Genomic DNA, 17,705 nt, shown 5'->3' on the forward strand with positions numbered 1-17,705 from the left:
CTTCACATTCTTTAGTGCTCACGACATATATCATTTTTCTGTCATAATTTCCTTCATCATGCTTCTATTATTTTCATCCTACTCAATTAAACTTAATACAGTAATTTTAGCATTTCCTCAGCAATAGCCTTCTTTAAACTCCAAATCTGGATCTATGAATCTTCAGGTTCTAGTTATTAACTGTCGTATCTTTTGGATTCTGAATGACGAAATGTGGCACTTGTACCCTTTTCTTTCAATATTCGCACCTTTACTATAGTATTATCGTTTAAGATTTTTCTTTTCTGTGGTTTTGTCCTTCAATTTGCACTGTTCTCTTTCCTTCGTCCTCTCTTCTTGTGCTGCTGCTGCTGCATCAAATCGGCTTCATCAGCTTAATAATGAATAATAAAAATGGAAGACATGGCATTGATCATTACATCAATAATGTCTGACTAATTCATAGAGTAGATTTTGGCAAGTGGCTGTGGTGTGTAGAGTTTGGCAGCTGGGATTCAATAGAGTTTGGCGTGAATTCAAGTGGGCATTCTCTTTTCTTCGTCTTCTCTTCTTGTGCCAGGCGAGGTGATTTTGACATCTTCAAGGTTAAATGCTACCAATAATTTAAATAGGATTAGCTTTCCTTTCATTAGATCCTTTAATGCAAGGAAGTGGTACACCTTGTTTCTTTTTAATCTTAATCGTGTAATAGAGATTAGGGGTAAGTCCCCTCTATAATTTATATTTCATGTTAATAAAATTTGGGAATGGCATCCTCCCTAGTTTGCTATTATGAACTAATAAAGGGAGGGGAGGACATTTACCTTGCTTATATACCAATAGTAGCTCCATGTTTAGGCAACTTGAAAGCCCTGAAGCAGCCTAATTTGATTTAGGCAATTGTTCAACGCTTCGAATTAAAGCTATTTCTAGCTTCACGTCTTGTAGGTAGCCTTGAAATAGTTCAATCTTTTCTTTCTAGAAGTCATACTATTAAATGAAGGCTTAAATACATATTTCCCTCCTGTAACTAAAAATTGGTTTCAATTCATTCCTGTGTTCATAAAATAGACAAAATACCTCGTGAAGTACAATTCCCATTATTATTTTAGAAATTTCTGATAAACTTTTTGGCATCCTTGTAACCATACAAAATGCTACAATTAAATGCTAATATGGAGCAAACTAGCAAGAATATTTCTTGGGACTATAAAGACTTCAATAAGAATATATTGTGTTTTTAGGGGAGGAAGTGATGTCAGAAATAGGGAGGTGGTTAATTATTGGTGGAGTCAAGACCTATTGCTGGTGGGGATAGTGTTGTAGACCTAATATAATGTCATTACTATGCAAAAAAAAAAAATCTCATTTAAGATTATGTTTTTATTATAATTATTTTTTTTCTAGTAAAATTGTTAAAGTCATTTCTTATTCTAGTAATTAAACTCGTGTTTCAATTCCTCTAGAACAATTGTACCATAGTTGAGGGGTTTAAAAGAAATTGCATCTTTAGGAAGATAATGTGAGGTGAGATAAGAATTTTTCATAATACAAGGGAACAATATTAAAGGAAAAAGCATTTTCTAAATTTGAGGTGGGATAATTATAAGAAAATTATAAAAACTTGTTAAAGTTTTCAGCCTAATCTTTAATATTTGCAGAGTGATTTTGCCGGGGGAGCGGGGAGGGAAGGGGGAGAGCAATTGCCAACCTTCAACAGTGCCTGCCTCCGCCTCAGGCTAAGTATAAATGCCTATAAATGCCAATGCTCCAACAACTTTGTCCTTGCCACTGAGATATAACAATTATTTCAAGTGGAAGAATAGTAGCTGACAGGTTGTCGAAGCCTGTGCAATAATAAAACCTGCTCAAACTAAAAGTAATTTCTGTAGATAGTGGTAAGCAGGGTCGAATCCACAGGGACTGGGAGTAATTGTTCCTTTCCAAATTCACAGTGACAAAGGGGGTGTTTTATATCAGAAGTGATAATTTAAACAATTCAACTAAAAATAAAATGATAAAAGTAAAGTAGCCCACTAGAAATTAAATAACAAGTTACTAAAATCCAATAAGTGATAATTGAGGATCTAGCCAAGAAATAACTTCAGCAATGGTTCACCTAATTGATCATCGATAGCAAAGGCAATTCCAATTATTTACTAATAAATAGGTTATAACTGCCAAACAAGCGATGGCAATCAACCCCTCCTTACTGTGTCGGTGATCAAGGTACGCCCGTTAATCACTGCTCTAATTGAGAAATAATCCTAGGTACGCCCGTAGAATTTAATTCCCCAACTGCCTTACGTATTAGAGGAGCCCTATTCTAACCAAATAACGCACTACCAGGGTTATTTTAGATTAGCCCGCGTATCCCTCTGACACGAATATAATCGTGCCAGTTGTCACTATCTTGAGGTAATTAAACAATTACGGATTTAATACCCCAATTGACAATAGACTATCCAATCAATTAATTATCCGGATCCAAGACAACCAATTAATTAAATAACCATAAGCCTAGCATCCAGGGAATATGCGAATACCAATAAATAAAAGAGAAAGATAAAATTAATTCGATCTCACAAATTTTAGGCGAACCAAGGCCTCCGTTGCTCCTTGGCTAGAAGTGGGAAATTAGCTCATAATTAATGAACTAAACCCGCGGGAAATTGAAAAGGAAACAGCGGCCATTGTCCGTTGAAATTTTGGAAGTTGCAATACGTCGAACAGTAAGAATACAATTGAAAGTCTCCCGCAGCAAGTCAGTCTATTTAGTGTTCCAAGCATTCGTGTAGCAAAATCACTCCAGCGGTACACGGAGGAAAAAATCAGACTTTCTGCCCCTCACATCCGTGGAGCCAAGCGCAAAATAATAAACTATAGCCCGAATCAAGTGCCAGGCCAATCCTCCTCACAAAAACCTCCTACGTAAGAAGAAAACTAGCTAACAAGTACTCCAAAGAAAAGTCAACAATTGCGGCCCACTACAAGACGAGAAAGAACTAAGAGAAAAAGATAAAAAAAATCCAGCCACCACTTCTCTCCATTTTTCTTTCGTTTATTGCGGCCGGTCCTCCGAAGCAGAAGCCCACCCTCTCGTCCGCATTCCTTTGCGAAAATTACTAAAATGGGCTTGGCCCTTCTGTTCCAAAAGTGCCCCTCGGACAAGCTCTCCCCTCTGGATTCCTTTTCTGCTCAATTTCCACATGTTGTCCTATTTCCGTTCTACTCCCTGAAATAAGTGCAAAATACTAAAAATGAGTAGAATCCAGCAATTAATTCACATCCAGTCAGGTAATAGGGGAATTTAATTATAAAATAAAAGAGAAAATTACACCCTATCAATTCCCCCCACACCTAAACCATGCTTGTCCTCAAGCATAAGAAAAGTAAACGAACACCAAAATTCGATGATGGCCATTGCCCAATCTCCTATATTGCCAAGATATTCAAGAGAAAAGCATATATCGAGCATTGGTGATTAAAATCCAAGAAGCATCCCCCCGATTAGCCCCTAAACTGCAAATTCCTTCAATTTCCAGGTTAACTACTCTAAGAAAAAGGGAATGGCGCACAACATTTATCAGCTAACGGTCCAGATATTCACACAAGTCTCCATATTAAGTCCATAAACCGGCAAGCCCTCCCATTATTCATTCTCTCTTTTTTCGTTTTTCTTTTTTTTTCTTTTTTTTTTTTTCCTTTTTTTTTTCTTCAAAGAACAATAATAACTAACACAAAAAGACTTAGTCGTTAGCCATCGGGGCCTTTTGACGCGAACTCCAACATTTTAAGATGAAGGAGCCCTGTTACTCAGCTCCTACCGCTATACGACCACGTACTCATATAAAGTACCACCTTTTGACGCGAGAATCGACACTTTTAGGTGCCGATCCCCGGTTACTCAGTAGTAACTTAATAGCGGAGTACAGTCAAGCTTATTCACAGCCTAACAATGCCAAAAACACATACTAACAACACTAAGAACCACAAACAGGAACAGCTCGCCTCATTATTGCCAAACATAGAGAACTGGAGTCAATATTGGACCAGTTCACATCGAAATGCCCACAGTCATTCCCTATGCCTAGAGAAATTAACACAGAAATCAAAAGAGCCAAGCAATCCGATATTCACCCGGGAGATATTTTGGATCCAACCACATTAACCCGATACATTTTGTATTTTAAAAACTTGGCAAAAGTAGACTTGGAGTCAATAAGTCCACATCTCAATTTTTAGCATTCACATGAAGGGTAAGCACCAAGAAGAAAGAACAAAAACGAGCAACTAGAAATAAAACTAAGAAATACTACTAAAAAGTAAAACTAATTTTTGCTTTTTTCTTTTTTTTTTATTTTATTTTTTTTTTAGTTTACTAAAAACGGAAAATACTAGCACCACCTTAGACCCCCCCACACCTATAGGACACAGTGTCCTCAATGTGTCAAATAAAAAGCAAAAGTGAGGGCGGAATCAACTGAACTTCCCTGAAACTGGATCAAAGTGGGGGCTGAGGTGTGATCGGGGGTGTAAAACCCGAGTGCCGCATGAACGCCTCCAAATTCTGTGCTAAGGCAGCCACATTGTTGTCAATGTTGACCATCCAGGCCTCCAAATTCGCAACCTGCGTCTGTAGCTGTCGCCAGTCTCCAGCCTGCGGCGACGGAGGGGGGTGAGCGGAAGTCGAGGGGCTGGGATCGCCGCCAACTGAGGCTGGCTGGGCAGAAGGTCGTCGAGGCGGGGCGCGGGATGGTCCCGGGGGAACCAGACGGTAGCGGCCCTCAACGAGCTCCAGAATACCCATCCTCTCCAAGCGTTCAGCGTTCAGAGGTTCCATGTCGCAGGCCAAGTGGAGGTTATGATCCTGTAGGTTCAGAACATCTAATTGGACCGCCAAGTGCGTGATATACGACCCAAGGATCAAGGGTCTGTTCTTCTTCGCCATAACGGACTTGAACTGTGCTGCCAACCAGCACCCCAAATTGACCTTGAAACCATTCTTCATGCACCAAAGAAAGAAGAGCTCCGGACGAGAGATGATACCGGAGCTGTCTTTTCTGCCTGAGTAGCTGTATGCCAATAGCCTCTGAACATATCGAGCGCTTGGATCCTCAAGATAGGAGCCCCTAGACCGAGAGGGGTCATAACGCTTCTTGTCGGCAGACATATCCTCCCACACCGCATGGTAAGCGGAAAGAAAAGGCTCCACATAATCGCCGGCACTCTCGGCATATTCTCGAGTCTCAGAGTACTCCCGAGTGATGAACCCAAAAGCTAGATTGAACTGGGTAATAGAAAAATCAAATTCGTGACCCATGAGGCGGAAATGGATGACATTGGGAGTCTCAAACGTAAACCTAGCAGGTAAATTGAACTCAAAAGTGGAGTAAAACTCCCTAGTCAACTCGACAAAGGCGGGCCGGGAGATAGCGAGATAAGGGCGCCAACCAATGGCGGTGTACATTCGCTCGACCTCCTCCTGGATGCCCAGAAAAGCCATAGTCCTGTAATCCGCGCACTTGGACGGAATGACACGCCGCTCACATGCTTGAGCGTAGCGCCGCTTATCGGCGGCTCTAGTGAACTCCAAAAGCCCTCCCAAGTGGGTGGCGGAAACCACGTGGGCACCTCTACCCCTACCTAACCGGGTTCGGACACCGGGAGCAGTAGGTTGATTTATAGGTGTATTGGTTGGAGTAGAGGCTTAGGGTTGAGATTGCGAGGTTCTAGGGGTCCTAGACCTGGAAGCTGATTTGGGTTTCACCATGCCTCCCAACAGTCAGCTCAAAGCCACAGAAAATCCAATAGGTATTGAAACCCAGCAATAACAAAACCTCCCAGTAGTGACCCAATCAATATCAAACAAAAGAGTCCCAGCAAGTAACAATGCCCAATACCCCCCAGAATTCACTAAGTAACCCGAGATATTCAGGCCCCGCCCAACTAACAACTCAACAAGTAATTAAACCGAATTTTACCAATCTCGATGAATAATTCACGCGGCCAGCCTTTCGTATTCACAAATGATTTCAGAAATAATTGAACGAAAAATCTCAAAATAAACCTCAGCAAATCTCCCAGCAATTCAAGCATTTCAGCTCACCCAAAATTCCAACAAATGGCTCCAGTTGGCCAATTAACTGCACAATATCACCCAACCCAAAAGAAACAGCAGATTCAAGCAAACACGGACCAACTAGTACCACTGACGGAAATCACCCCAAATATGCACAAGCTGCTACCAATATCACCGACTAACACTGAGAAATTGGGGGGCAAGTGTCAAATACCTCCACTGGGACTACCCCAGGCGGCCGACAGAGAAGCGGCGTTGAAGCTGGCGGGGGATGGCTGCGTACGTAGGCAGAGCGTGGCGATGGCGAGAGGCGCGCAGAGCAGCGGCGGCGGAGCAACAGAGGCAGCCGTGGACTGTGGCGAGCTTCGGGCAGCAGCGGCGCGCTGAGGGAGATGGGCTGGTGGAGCGCGCGGCTCTTGGTCGAGGAAGGGGGTGGCGCGCGGTGGAGTTGAAGATGGCGGTGGGCACGGGCGGCGGACAGAGCAACACAGAGGAGAAGAAAGAAGGAAAAGAGAAAGAAAGAAGAAGAAAGAAAGAAAGAAAAGAAAGAAGAAAGAAGGGAAAAGAAGAAAGAAAGAAAAAGAAGGGTTACGGTTAAAAGGGGAAAATTTTTTTTTTTTTTTCAAGTCAAGGAAACGCGACTCGAATGAAAACGCGAGTTTCAGGCGCGTTTTCATTCCTGCAAGTTTTGTGAAGAAAACGCGACTTCAGAAAACGCGAGTTGAAGCGCGTTTTCATGCGCGTTTTCACTCCTGCAAGTTTTGTGAAGAAAACGCGAGTTTCAGGCGCGTTTTTATGCGCGTTTTCACTCCTGCAAGTTTTGTGAAGAAAACGCGACTTCAGAAAACGCGAGTTGAAGCGCGTTTTCATGCGCGTTTTCAACACCCACTGAAATCGTGGGCTTCCTGCACCACATCACGTGGGCACGTCAAGAGGGAATGTCACCTGCAAATCAACAGAAACGAAAATCAGAACCCAAAATCAGTCGAATTCCCTTAAAACAAATCTAAACTATAACACGAAATCAACCAAACAATTAAAAGGAACAATTGGGTTGCCTCCCAATGAGCGCCTTTCTTTAATGTCTTTGGCTAGACATGGTAAACTGTCACTAATTAGGACACGATGGTTCGTCTAGCCTTGTTGTCTCCCCCTCTTTATCTGAGAATCCGTCGTAATAAAATTTGAGACGGTGTCCATTCACCACAAATTTGTTGTCTGTCTTAGTACTTCGGATCTCAACTGCACCATATGGAAAAACGTGAGTAACAATGAAAGGTCCAATCCAACGGGAACGTAGCTTACCTGGGAATAGCTTAAGCCTTGATTGGTATAGGAGGACCTTCTGACCAACTTCAAATGTTTTTCTTGAAATTTGTTGGTCATGAAATGCCCGGCTTTTCTCCTTATAAATCAAGGCGTTTTCGTATGCTTCGTTCCGGATCTCCTCCAATTCTTGCAAATCCAGCTTCCGTTGAACACCGGCCTCTTCTAGATTCATATTACATTGCTTTATCGCCCAAAAAGCCTTGTGCTCAAACTCCACTGGAAGGTGACACGGCTTCCCAAATACCAACCTGTACGGTGACATTCCTATAGGAGTCTTGTACGCCGTCCGATAGGCCCAGAGTGCGTCCTCCAACCTTTGGCTCCAGTCTTTCCTATCAGGGCGCACCATTTTCTCTAAAATGGACTTAATCTCCCGATTCGACACCTCCGCTTGACCATTGGTCTGAGGGTGGTATGACGTTGAGACCCTGTGGAGTACACCATACTTGCGAAACAACGCAGCTATGGTTTTGTTGCAAAAGTGCGTTCCCCTATCACTGACAATAGCTCTAGGCATTCCAAATCGCAAAAAAATATTAGACCTGATAAAATCTGCAACTACTTTAGAGTCATTAGTTCGAGTGGCCTTAGCCTCCACCCATTTAGACACATAATCAACTGCCAGCAAAATATATAAAAAACCAAATGAAGTAGGAAAAGGCCCCATGAAATCTATACCCCAGACATCAAAAATTTCAACAAAAATCAACGGGACCTGGGGCATTTGATCCCTGCGGGCTATATTACCTACCCTTTGACAGCGATCACAGGACTTACAAAACACATAGGCATCTTTAAACAACGAAGGCCAATAAAATCCACTTTCCAAAACCTTATGAGCAGTTCTCTTAGGTCCAAAATGACCTCCACAGGCAAAAGTATGACAAAAAGCTAAAATCGATTGAAATTCCACTTCACTTACACATCTCCGCATCACTTGATCTGCACACCTCTTCCACAGGTACGGGTCGTCCCAGATAAAATACTTTGCGTCGCTTTTCAATTTATCTCTCTTCGATTTTGGCCAACCTGCAGGAAAATCACCCGTCACTAGATAATTGACCAAATCAGCATACCAAGGCAGTTGAGAATTTAAGGAAAATAAATGCTCTTCAGGGAATGCATCCTTCAATGGCTCCTTATCCTCCCCAATTGGTATGCGACTTAAATGGTCTGCTACGAGATTTTCTGAGCCTTTCTTGTCCCTTATCTCCAGGTCAAATTCCTGTAGTAGCAATATCCACCTGATGAGTCTCGGCTTTGCCTCTTTCTTGGTCATTAGGTACCTTAATGCTGCATGGTCAGAAAATACAATTACTTTAGCACCTAGCAAATATGACCTGAATTTGTCTAAAGCAAAAATAACTGCAAGAAGCTCCTTCTCAGTGGTGGAGTAATTCAACTGGGCTCCGTTCAATGCTCGGGATGCGTAATAGATGACATGAGCCGCCTTTCCTACTCTTTGCCCCAACACAGCCCCTACGGCATGATCACTGGCATCGCACATAATCTCAAATGGTAGACTCCAGTCAGGGGGTTGGATGATGGGCGGTGAAGTCAACAATTCTTTTAACTTGTTGAAGGCTCCCTCACACTTATCATCGAATTCGAAAGTCACATCCTTTTGTAGAAGTTGGAACAGCGGGGCCCCAATTTTTGAAAAATCCTTGATGAACCTTCGATAGAAACCTGCATGTCCAAGAAAAGAGCGTACCTCCCGCACACTCGCGGGGTAAGGTAATGCAGAAATAATGTCTATTTTAGCCTTGTCAACTTCTATGCCCTTAGACGATACAATATGACCCAGGACTACCCCGTGCTCAACCATAAAATGACATTTTTCCCAATTAAGCACAAGATTAGTCTCTATACACCTTATCAGAATCAATTTCAGGTTATCTAAACATGTATCAAAGCTATCCCCATACACACTGAAATCATCCATGAAAACTTCAATAATTTTCTCAACATACTCAGAAAAGATGCTTACCATACATCTTTGGAAAGTCGCAGGTGCATTGCATAACCCAAATGGCATTCGTCTGTAGGCAAAGGTCCCGAACGGGCACGTGAAGGTTGTCTTCTCTTGATCCTCCGGAGCAATTGCTATCTGAAAGTATCCTGAAAATCCATCCAAAAAGCAATAATAAGCTCTACCAGCTAAACGTTCAACCATTTGGTCAATGAAAGGGAGAGGGAAATGGTCCTTTTTAGTGACGGCGTTCAGCCTACGGTAGTCTATACACTGCCTCCATCCCGTGGGTTTGCGCACTGGCACGAGCTCACCCGTTTGGTTGGCTTCTACCGTTACTCCTGCCTTCTTCGGGACTACCTGGACCGGACTCACCTAAGGGCTATCAGATATTGCAAAAATAATTCCCACATCTAACAATTTCAAAATTTCCTTCTTCACCACCTCCATCATGAGGGGGTTAAGCCTCCTTTGAGCCTGTCGTACAGGTTTGGCATCCTCATCCAGTCTAATCCGGTGCATACAGATGGCCGGACTGATCCCTTTAATGTCTGCGATTGTCCAACCTATCGCCTCTTTATGCTCTCTAAGGACCCGGATCAATTTCTCCTCCTGGATTTTTGACAGTGCTGATGAGATAATCACCGGGAGTGTCTCATTATCACCCAGATATGCATATTTCAGGTGCTCTGGTAGAGGTTTCAACTCCAATACAGGTGCCTGCACCACAGATGGCAATACCCTTTGGTGAGGCTCGGGAGTAAAAATAGGTAAGACTTCATACCTTTTCGTGGTAGTCTGCAATGAGTGTAATGCACCTATTGTGCATTTTAGATCCTCGCTCCACTCCACCTCAGGAGTCGTCTCCAACTCGAGGTGCTTGGTCAAAGCTACCTCCAACTCATCCCTGCCAACAGTTTCAAATACTTCCTGCACCGCAGGGTCAATAGCACTCACAGAGAAAACTGAGCTAAAATTGGAGTTTGAGTGATATTTCATAGTATCAAAGATATTGAAGTGCACAGTTTCCCCATCAAATTCCATGGATAAGGTACCCTTATTAACATCAATCTTTGTTTGTGCTGTGCTCATAAAGGGTCTACCTAACAACAAAGGTGAGGGATCGGGGGAGTGTTCATCATCCATATCAAGTACATAGAAATCAGCTGGAAACACCAAATCATTAACTTTCACCAACACATCTTCAACCAACCCATCAGGATATGCATTAGTACGGTCAGCTAATTGAATGATTATTCCAGTTTCTTTTAATGGACCTAACTTTAGAGAAGCATATATAGATTTAGGCATGACATTAATTGATGCTCCCAAGTCCAACATGGCCCTTCTAATCACAGTGTTTCCTATCCTACAGGGGATAGTAAACATACCTGGGTCCCCACACTTGGGTGGAAGCTTTCTCTGCAGGACCGCTGACACATTCTCCCCAACTATAACCTGTTCATCTCCTCTCAACCGCCTTCGGTTGACACACAAGTCCCTCAGGAATTTGACATATTTTGGTACTTGTTTGATTGCGTCTAAGAGGGGGATATTTATCTCAACCTTGCGAAAAATTTCCAAAATCTCCTTCTCCTTATCCTGTTTCTTTGATTTTTCCAACCTGCTAGGAAAAGGAGGCGGATTAGTTTTAACTGTAATTATTGGGTCAGGAAATACCTTTGGATCTGCACCATTGCTGTCCTCCCTTACAAGCTCATTTTCGATCTTCTCGTCATCCTTGTCCTTGGGAATCACAGGTTCAGGCCCCTGAATTTCTTTCCCACTCCTTAGGGTCATTGCGCTTACGTTCTTCGGATTCAACTCCGGTTGAGATGGCAGCTTCCCTTGGTTCTGGGACTCCCAACGGTTCATTCTGGTGGCCAGTTGACCTATCTGATTCCTTATGTCCTGCATTTCGGAGTCCGTCTTCTGCTGATTTTGCATAATAGCTGCCTCCGTCCTTTGCTGATTCTGCGCCATGGTTGTCATCATTTGTTTCAGCATCTCATCCGTAGATGAACCAGATTGAGGGGGCGGAGGTGGTCGGGGTTGGTATTGCTGCTGGTACCCTGGTGGCTTATTCGGCGCAAAGTTAGACTGCCTGTTCGGCGTGAAGTTGGACTGTCTATTCCCACCATAACTGAGGTTGGGATGATCTCTCCACCCGGGGTTATAGGTGCTTGAGTACGGGTCGTACTGCTTCCTTGGCGCGGGCGCGTGGTCAGCCATGTTCACATGTTCCGCAGTTTCTTCCTGAATCATTGGGCACATGTCTGCAGAGTGACCTATACCAGTGCAAATCCCGCATACCCTGGCTTGTGATGCATTCCTCACAGCCTGTTGCCTAACGAACGCAGTCAACTCATTTAGCTGCTGCTGCACAGAGGGTGTCTCTATCTCATTCACTCTACGTATTGGGACATCCTCTCTTGTACTGAATTGCTGTGAATTCTCTGCCATCCCCTCTATTAACTCCCGTGCCTCCTGAGGGGTTTTATCACAAGTGCCCCCCCACTTGCAGCATCAATGATGCTCCTGTCTCTAAAAATGAGCCCCTCATAGAAATATTGTATGATCAACTGCTCACTTATTTGGTGATGGGGGCACCTGCGCAACAAGCTCTTATACCGTTCCCAATACTCGTAAAGCGACTCCCCGGGATGCTGCTTGATCCCACAAATTTCTTTCCTTAGACTCGCAGCCCTGGACGCAGGAAAATATTTATCCAGAAATTTTTTCTTCAATTGGCCCCACGTGGTGATGCTACCTGGTGACAGGTAGTACAACCAGTCCTTCGCAGAATCTTTCAAGGAGAAGGGGAATGCCCTCATTTTTATCTGCTCTTCTGTGATTCCCGGGGGTTTCATACTGTTGCAAACGACATCAAACTCCTGCAGATGCTTATACGGCTCTTCACCTGGTAAACCATGAAAAGAGGGTAAAAGCTGAATCAGACCAGATTTTAGTTCAAATGGAATGTTGTCATTTAAAGCGGGGAAAGTAATGCACAAAGGCTGCTGAGTTAAATCAGGAGCAGCCAACTCCCTTAATGTTTGTGCATTAGCCATGGTGAACTCCTCCTGGTCAGAGTCACTCGAAGTGTTACCAAACGAATCTGTTGGTTCAACTTCTGACTCGGGCCTTTTAGATGTAGCACTAGAGTGCTCTTCTCTGAGCTGTCTGGTTTCCTTTCTCGTTCTACGCGCGGTCTTCTCTACCTCAGGGTCAAAAATCAAATCACATGTGCGAGAAGATCGAGGCATACACTAGAAGAAAACCAGCAAATTAGGACAAATACAAAAATGAATTTAAAAAGAAACAAATAATAACGCCAGTCCCCGGCAACGGCGCCAAAAATTGACAGGTTGTCGAAGCCTGTGCAATAATAAAACCTGCTCAAACTAAAAGTAATTTCTGTAGATAGTGGTAAGCAGGGTCGAATCCACAGGGACTGGGAGTAATTGTTCCTTTCCAAATTCACAATGACAAAGGGGGTGTTTTATATCAGAAGTGATAATTTAAACAATTCAACTAAAAATAAAATGATAAAAGTAAAGTAGCCCACTAGAAATTAAATAACAAGTTACTAAAATCCAATAAGTGATAATTGAGGATCTAGCCAAGAAATAACTTCAGCAATGGTTCACCTAATTGATCATCGATAGCAAAGGCAATTCCAATTATTTACTAATAAATAGGTTATAACTGCCAAACAAGCGATGGCAATCAACCCCTCCTTACTGTGTCGGTGATCAAGGTACGCCCGTTAATCACTGCTCTAATTGAGAAATAATCCTAGGTACGCCCGTAGAATTTAATTCCCCAACTGCCTTACGTATTAGAGGAGCCCTATTCTAACCAAATAACGCACTACCAGGGTTATTTTAGATTAGCCCGCGTATCCCTCTGACACGAATATAATCGTGCCAGTTGTCACTATCTTGAGGTAATTAAACAATTACGGATTTAATACCCCAATTGACAATAGACTATCCAATCAATTAATTATCCGGATCCAAGACAACCAATTAATTAAATAACCATAAGCCTAGCATCCAGGGAATATGCGAATACCAATAAATAAAAGAGAAAGATAAAATTAATTCGATCTCACAAATTTTAGGCGAACCAAGGCCTCCGTTGCTCCTTGGCTAGAAGTGGGAAATTAGCTCATAATTAATGAACTAAACCCGCGGGAAATTGAAAAGGAAACAGCGGCCATTGTCCGTTGAAATTTTGGAAGTTGCAATACGTCGAACAGTAAGAATACAATTGAAAGTCTCCCGCAGCAAGTCAGTCTATTTAGTGTTCCAAGCATTCGTGTAGCAAAATCACTCCAGCGGTACACGGAGGAAAAAATCAGACTTTCTGCCCCTCACATCCGTGGAGCCAAGCGCAAAATAATAAACTATAGCCCGAATCAAGTGCCAGGCCAATCCTCCTCACAAAAACCTCCTACGTAAGAAGAAAACTAGCTAACAAGTACTCCAAAGAAAAGTCAACAATTGCGGCCCACTACAAGACGAGAAAGAACTAAGAGAAAAAGATAAAAAAAATCCAGCCACCACTTCTCTCCATTTTTCTTTCGTTTATTGCGGCCGGTCCTCCGAAGCAGAAGCCCACCCTCTCGTCCGCATTCCTTTGCGAAAATTACTAAAATGGGCTTGGCCCTTCTGTTCCAAAAGTGCCCCTCGGACAAGCTCTCCCCTCTGGATTCCTTTTCTGCTCAATTTCCACATGTTGTCCTATTTCCGTTCTACTCCCTGAAATAAGTGCAAAATACTAAAAATGAGTAGAATCCAGCAATTAATTCACATCCAGTCAGGTAATAAGGGAATTTAATTATAAAATAAAAGAGAAAATTACACCCTATCAGTAGCTATGCTTTCTATTTTTGTCATTCTACTTTTCATCATTCCTCGTATAATTAAACCATGCTTAGACAGATTTCTATGCTAAACACCTACAATCATGCTAACAATCATAATTAACATCTTAAAAAGAATCTGTACTTGGACTCTGGTTTGTATAGTTCTGTACTAGGACACACGCCCTACTTGAGGTGCTTGGAACGGGGTCCCCGAGCTATATCTTGAAATTAGTTTCTTTTGTTATTAAGAAAAATTTAGCATTTGACTTTGACAAATTTTTAGTTTGTAATTTTATCTGGGGTGATAGTGTGCAAAGTTTTGTATTTCTGCGGATGAACTTTTAGTTTTCTTTTTTCTTTAGTATGAGGAAATTAAAATTATCCAGACATATTTATAATTGTAACGCACTAATGCAAATGGAGATATGGAGAAAATGCAGAAATGGAAAAAAATGAGTGAAGAATAGGGTGAAGATTCTAACAAATTAATAGTAAATAGTACAACGGTTGTAAACTACGGCCTGAAAAACAAAAAAGAATGACAAACACCAATAAGTTCTATTATTAATGTAAGAACAGAACTTCCCCAAGGCAAGAAGCATAGTACACCATTAGCAGGAAAATCGTACAGAGACAAAAGTTAGGCTTCCTTCAAGAAACTTTGAGATTTTTAAACTTAGATTTGGCCATAATGTCGAGTTAGTCATCACTTATCGAATCAACTAACACACAATTAAAACTTTTTTTATTTTTTCTATTTAATTAACAGGGAAATGGGTGGTGCTTGTTTTTTGGTGAGTCAAATGTTGTACTTATCCCTGAACATGTATAAACATTGTTGGCCCAAAAAAAAAACAAAATAGAAGAATTTATGTTCACCCCTAAACAGGGTTAAGATTTCTCTGAATGCTTCAAGGAAAAAGAAAAAACTGATGCTAAGGCTTATATTGGTGTAAATCAACCCTATATTTAATGGGGCTAAAAAATTATGAATTAGAATGAGTTTCTCAGCCATTGCAGCTCGCGAGCCAATTAAGTAGTCAAATGTCCCATAATTTCTTGAATTAAAGACACGTTCAGCAAGTGAAAACTAGAGCAGCAGCAAGATGCAATAGTTTTGTTTATAGAAATTTCTTCAAGCTTTTGGTGCTATCTAACCTCATGAAAAGCATAGTTTTGTGATAGATACATATGTTTGAGAAAAAGGTGAGAAGATTCTGATTGGAAAAAAAAAAAAAAAGAAGAGAGGTACTCCAATGTTGATGGACGCCTCCACCAGTTGCTAAGTTGATTGGCGGTTGTCTTGGACTTATAAGAAGTCCCACATTGCCAATTTGATGAAGGTGAAGGAGGTGGGAACGCTATAAAAGGGACGCAGGCCTATCACAAAAACCTCACGGAGCTGCGTGGTGAGCACAGAGCGAACTATTCTTTCGCCTTTTACTAAAGAATACCGTGTGCTCGCCACAAAAAGTAGCATACGCCTATTTTTGGAGGGTGCTTTTGCAAAAAAGGCCCCTACAGTTTTGAGTTTAAATATTATAATAAAAAAATATGAAATTTTTTTTTTGTATCTTTGTCTTATGTTGAATAGTTCAAAATAAGTAATAATATGTGTCGTTTTTTGTTTTTTGTTCTTGTATATGTTAATTGTAATAGTAATCAAAAGCTCTACAATATAATGGCGTATGTGTGTTAGCTAAATCTAAATTAATCAGTCTAAAACTAATCAACTATTAATAATGAAGTGTAAAGTAATAAGATCACAATAATATAGTTAGGGTTTTATGTGTAATTATAAACTTTAGTTGGTCTTTATGTGTAAATAATTAGTTGCTAGATTATATATGCATTTCATTGTGATAATCATATAGGTTTTCTCACGTCATGTAATTTTTCACAAATTTTAAATAGTAAAAATAAATAAATAAATAAATTACAACTAGAATAAAATTATAAGTAGAAGTTAAACTATTATTATAGGCAAACAAAAGGGCATGAGAAGGAAAGAGAGGAAATAGTGACAAGACAAAAAGGGCAAAAAGAAAAAAGCGGAAAAAAAAGAAAGTAGTATAAAAGAAAAAAAAAAGAGAATAAAAAAGTAAGAAGAAAAGAAAGTAATATGGCTAGGGCTTTAGGAATCATAATAACTTTCTCGACGTTTCCTACCATATTTAAGTAATTTTAGGTTAAAGACTAATTACTCGTGTGAATCGCTACAGCCGAATATTTCAATGAATCGCTACGGTCGATTATTCGACATGGAGTTACTGCGATGCACATGCCACATCAGTTCATCATTCAATTTGTCTAATCTTTGCCTGATATTGAGGAAATACCACCGTTTATTTAGACTTCCCGTTATGCATGAACTTGAGGACTAATTCTCTGGAGTCAGGGTTCTAAATAACAACAAATGTGGGACTTGTATCCAATTAATTTCACTAAATACACCCTTACTATAGTATCTCATTCATGATTCTCTGTTCTGCGATTTTCTCCTTCAATTCGCACTGTTTCAGCTCTTTTCTTCATCTTCTCTTCCTGTGCTGCTGCTGCATCAAATCGGCTCTATCAGCTTAATAAGAGTGGAAGCCATAACATTGATCATTAAACCGTTAAAGCCTGACTAATTCACAGATAAGAGTTTGGCAAGCGGGGGTAGAGTGTAGAGTTTGGCATGAATTCATAGAGTTTGGCAAACAAACGTGTGCAAGTGGGTGCAGAGTTTGGCAAGGATTCATGGAGCTTTTATCAATTATGATGAATTAATTAAGGCAGCCTTTGATATGGGCAATTTTCAACGCTTCAAAGCCATTTCCAATTGGACCTTTTCTAGGTACGTAGCCCTTAAATAGCGGCCATGCTTGGATTGCTGGTTTCCGTCGAAAAATATTGTCGTTTTCCGTGATCACATTTTCCTATCACCTTTTTCCCTCACATATATCAAATCGCTACAGTAATTTTTCTATAAAAAATGACGGAAAATGCAATCCAAACACAATTTTTTTCCCAAAACTTATACCATTAAATGAATGTCTATCCCAAATTTAGGATACCAATCAACTATTTTGGAGTCACTTTGATAAAAATGACGAACAAAAATGGGCAAACTAGGGGTGCCTATTTACAACTAAGAGTAGGAGAAAGATGTTTCTGCTGGTAATAAGCTCTTTAGTTCCTCTTCTTTTTTTCTTTTTCTTCTTTTCGTTTTGACGTTCTGATTAGCCTCTTGCTATCCTTTTAAATTTCAACCATATACAAAATGCTATTAACTACCGGTATGGAGTCCCTCAAAAAAAAAAAAGAACTAACGGTATGGAGCTGAAGATAGCGAGAATCTTTCTTGGGACCATATGGGCTACGATTAGAATCTTTCTTGGAAAGAAATGAATTTCATAAGTAGGGTGTAACTTTTAGGTATTTTGATTTTGGAATTAAAATAGGCAGTAAATTTATCTTTAAATGAT

The 17,705-nt window shown here is 41.0% G+C and overlaps 1 non-coding gene across 1 annotated transcript; it reads left to right on the forward strand.

Annotated features, from left to right (window-relative positions):
- Positions 1 to 15,635: 15,635 nt before the first annotated feature.
- On the forward strand, positions 15,636 to 15,752 carry LOC113710797 (U5 spliceosomal RNA). The gene has a single exon (XR_003452978.1). It is a non-coding gene; the product is annotated as a U5 spliceosomal RNA (small nuclear RNA).
- The last annotated feature ends 1,953 nt before the right edge of the window (positions 15,753 to 17,705 follow it).

Source organism: Coffea arabica, chromosome 9e (assembly GCF_036785885.1).
Source record: "Coffea arabica cultivar ET-39 chromosome 9e, Coffea Arabica ET-39 HiFi, whole genome shotgun sequence".
Classification (NCBI taxonomy): domain Eukaryota; kingdom Viridiplantae; phylum Streptophyta; class Magnoliopsida; order Gentianales; family Rubiaceae; genus Coffea; species Coffea arabica.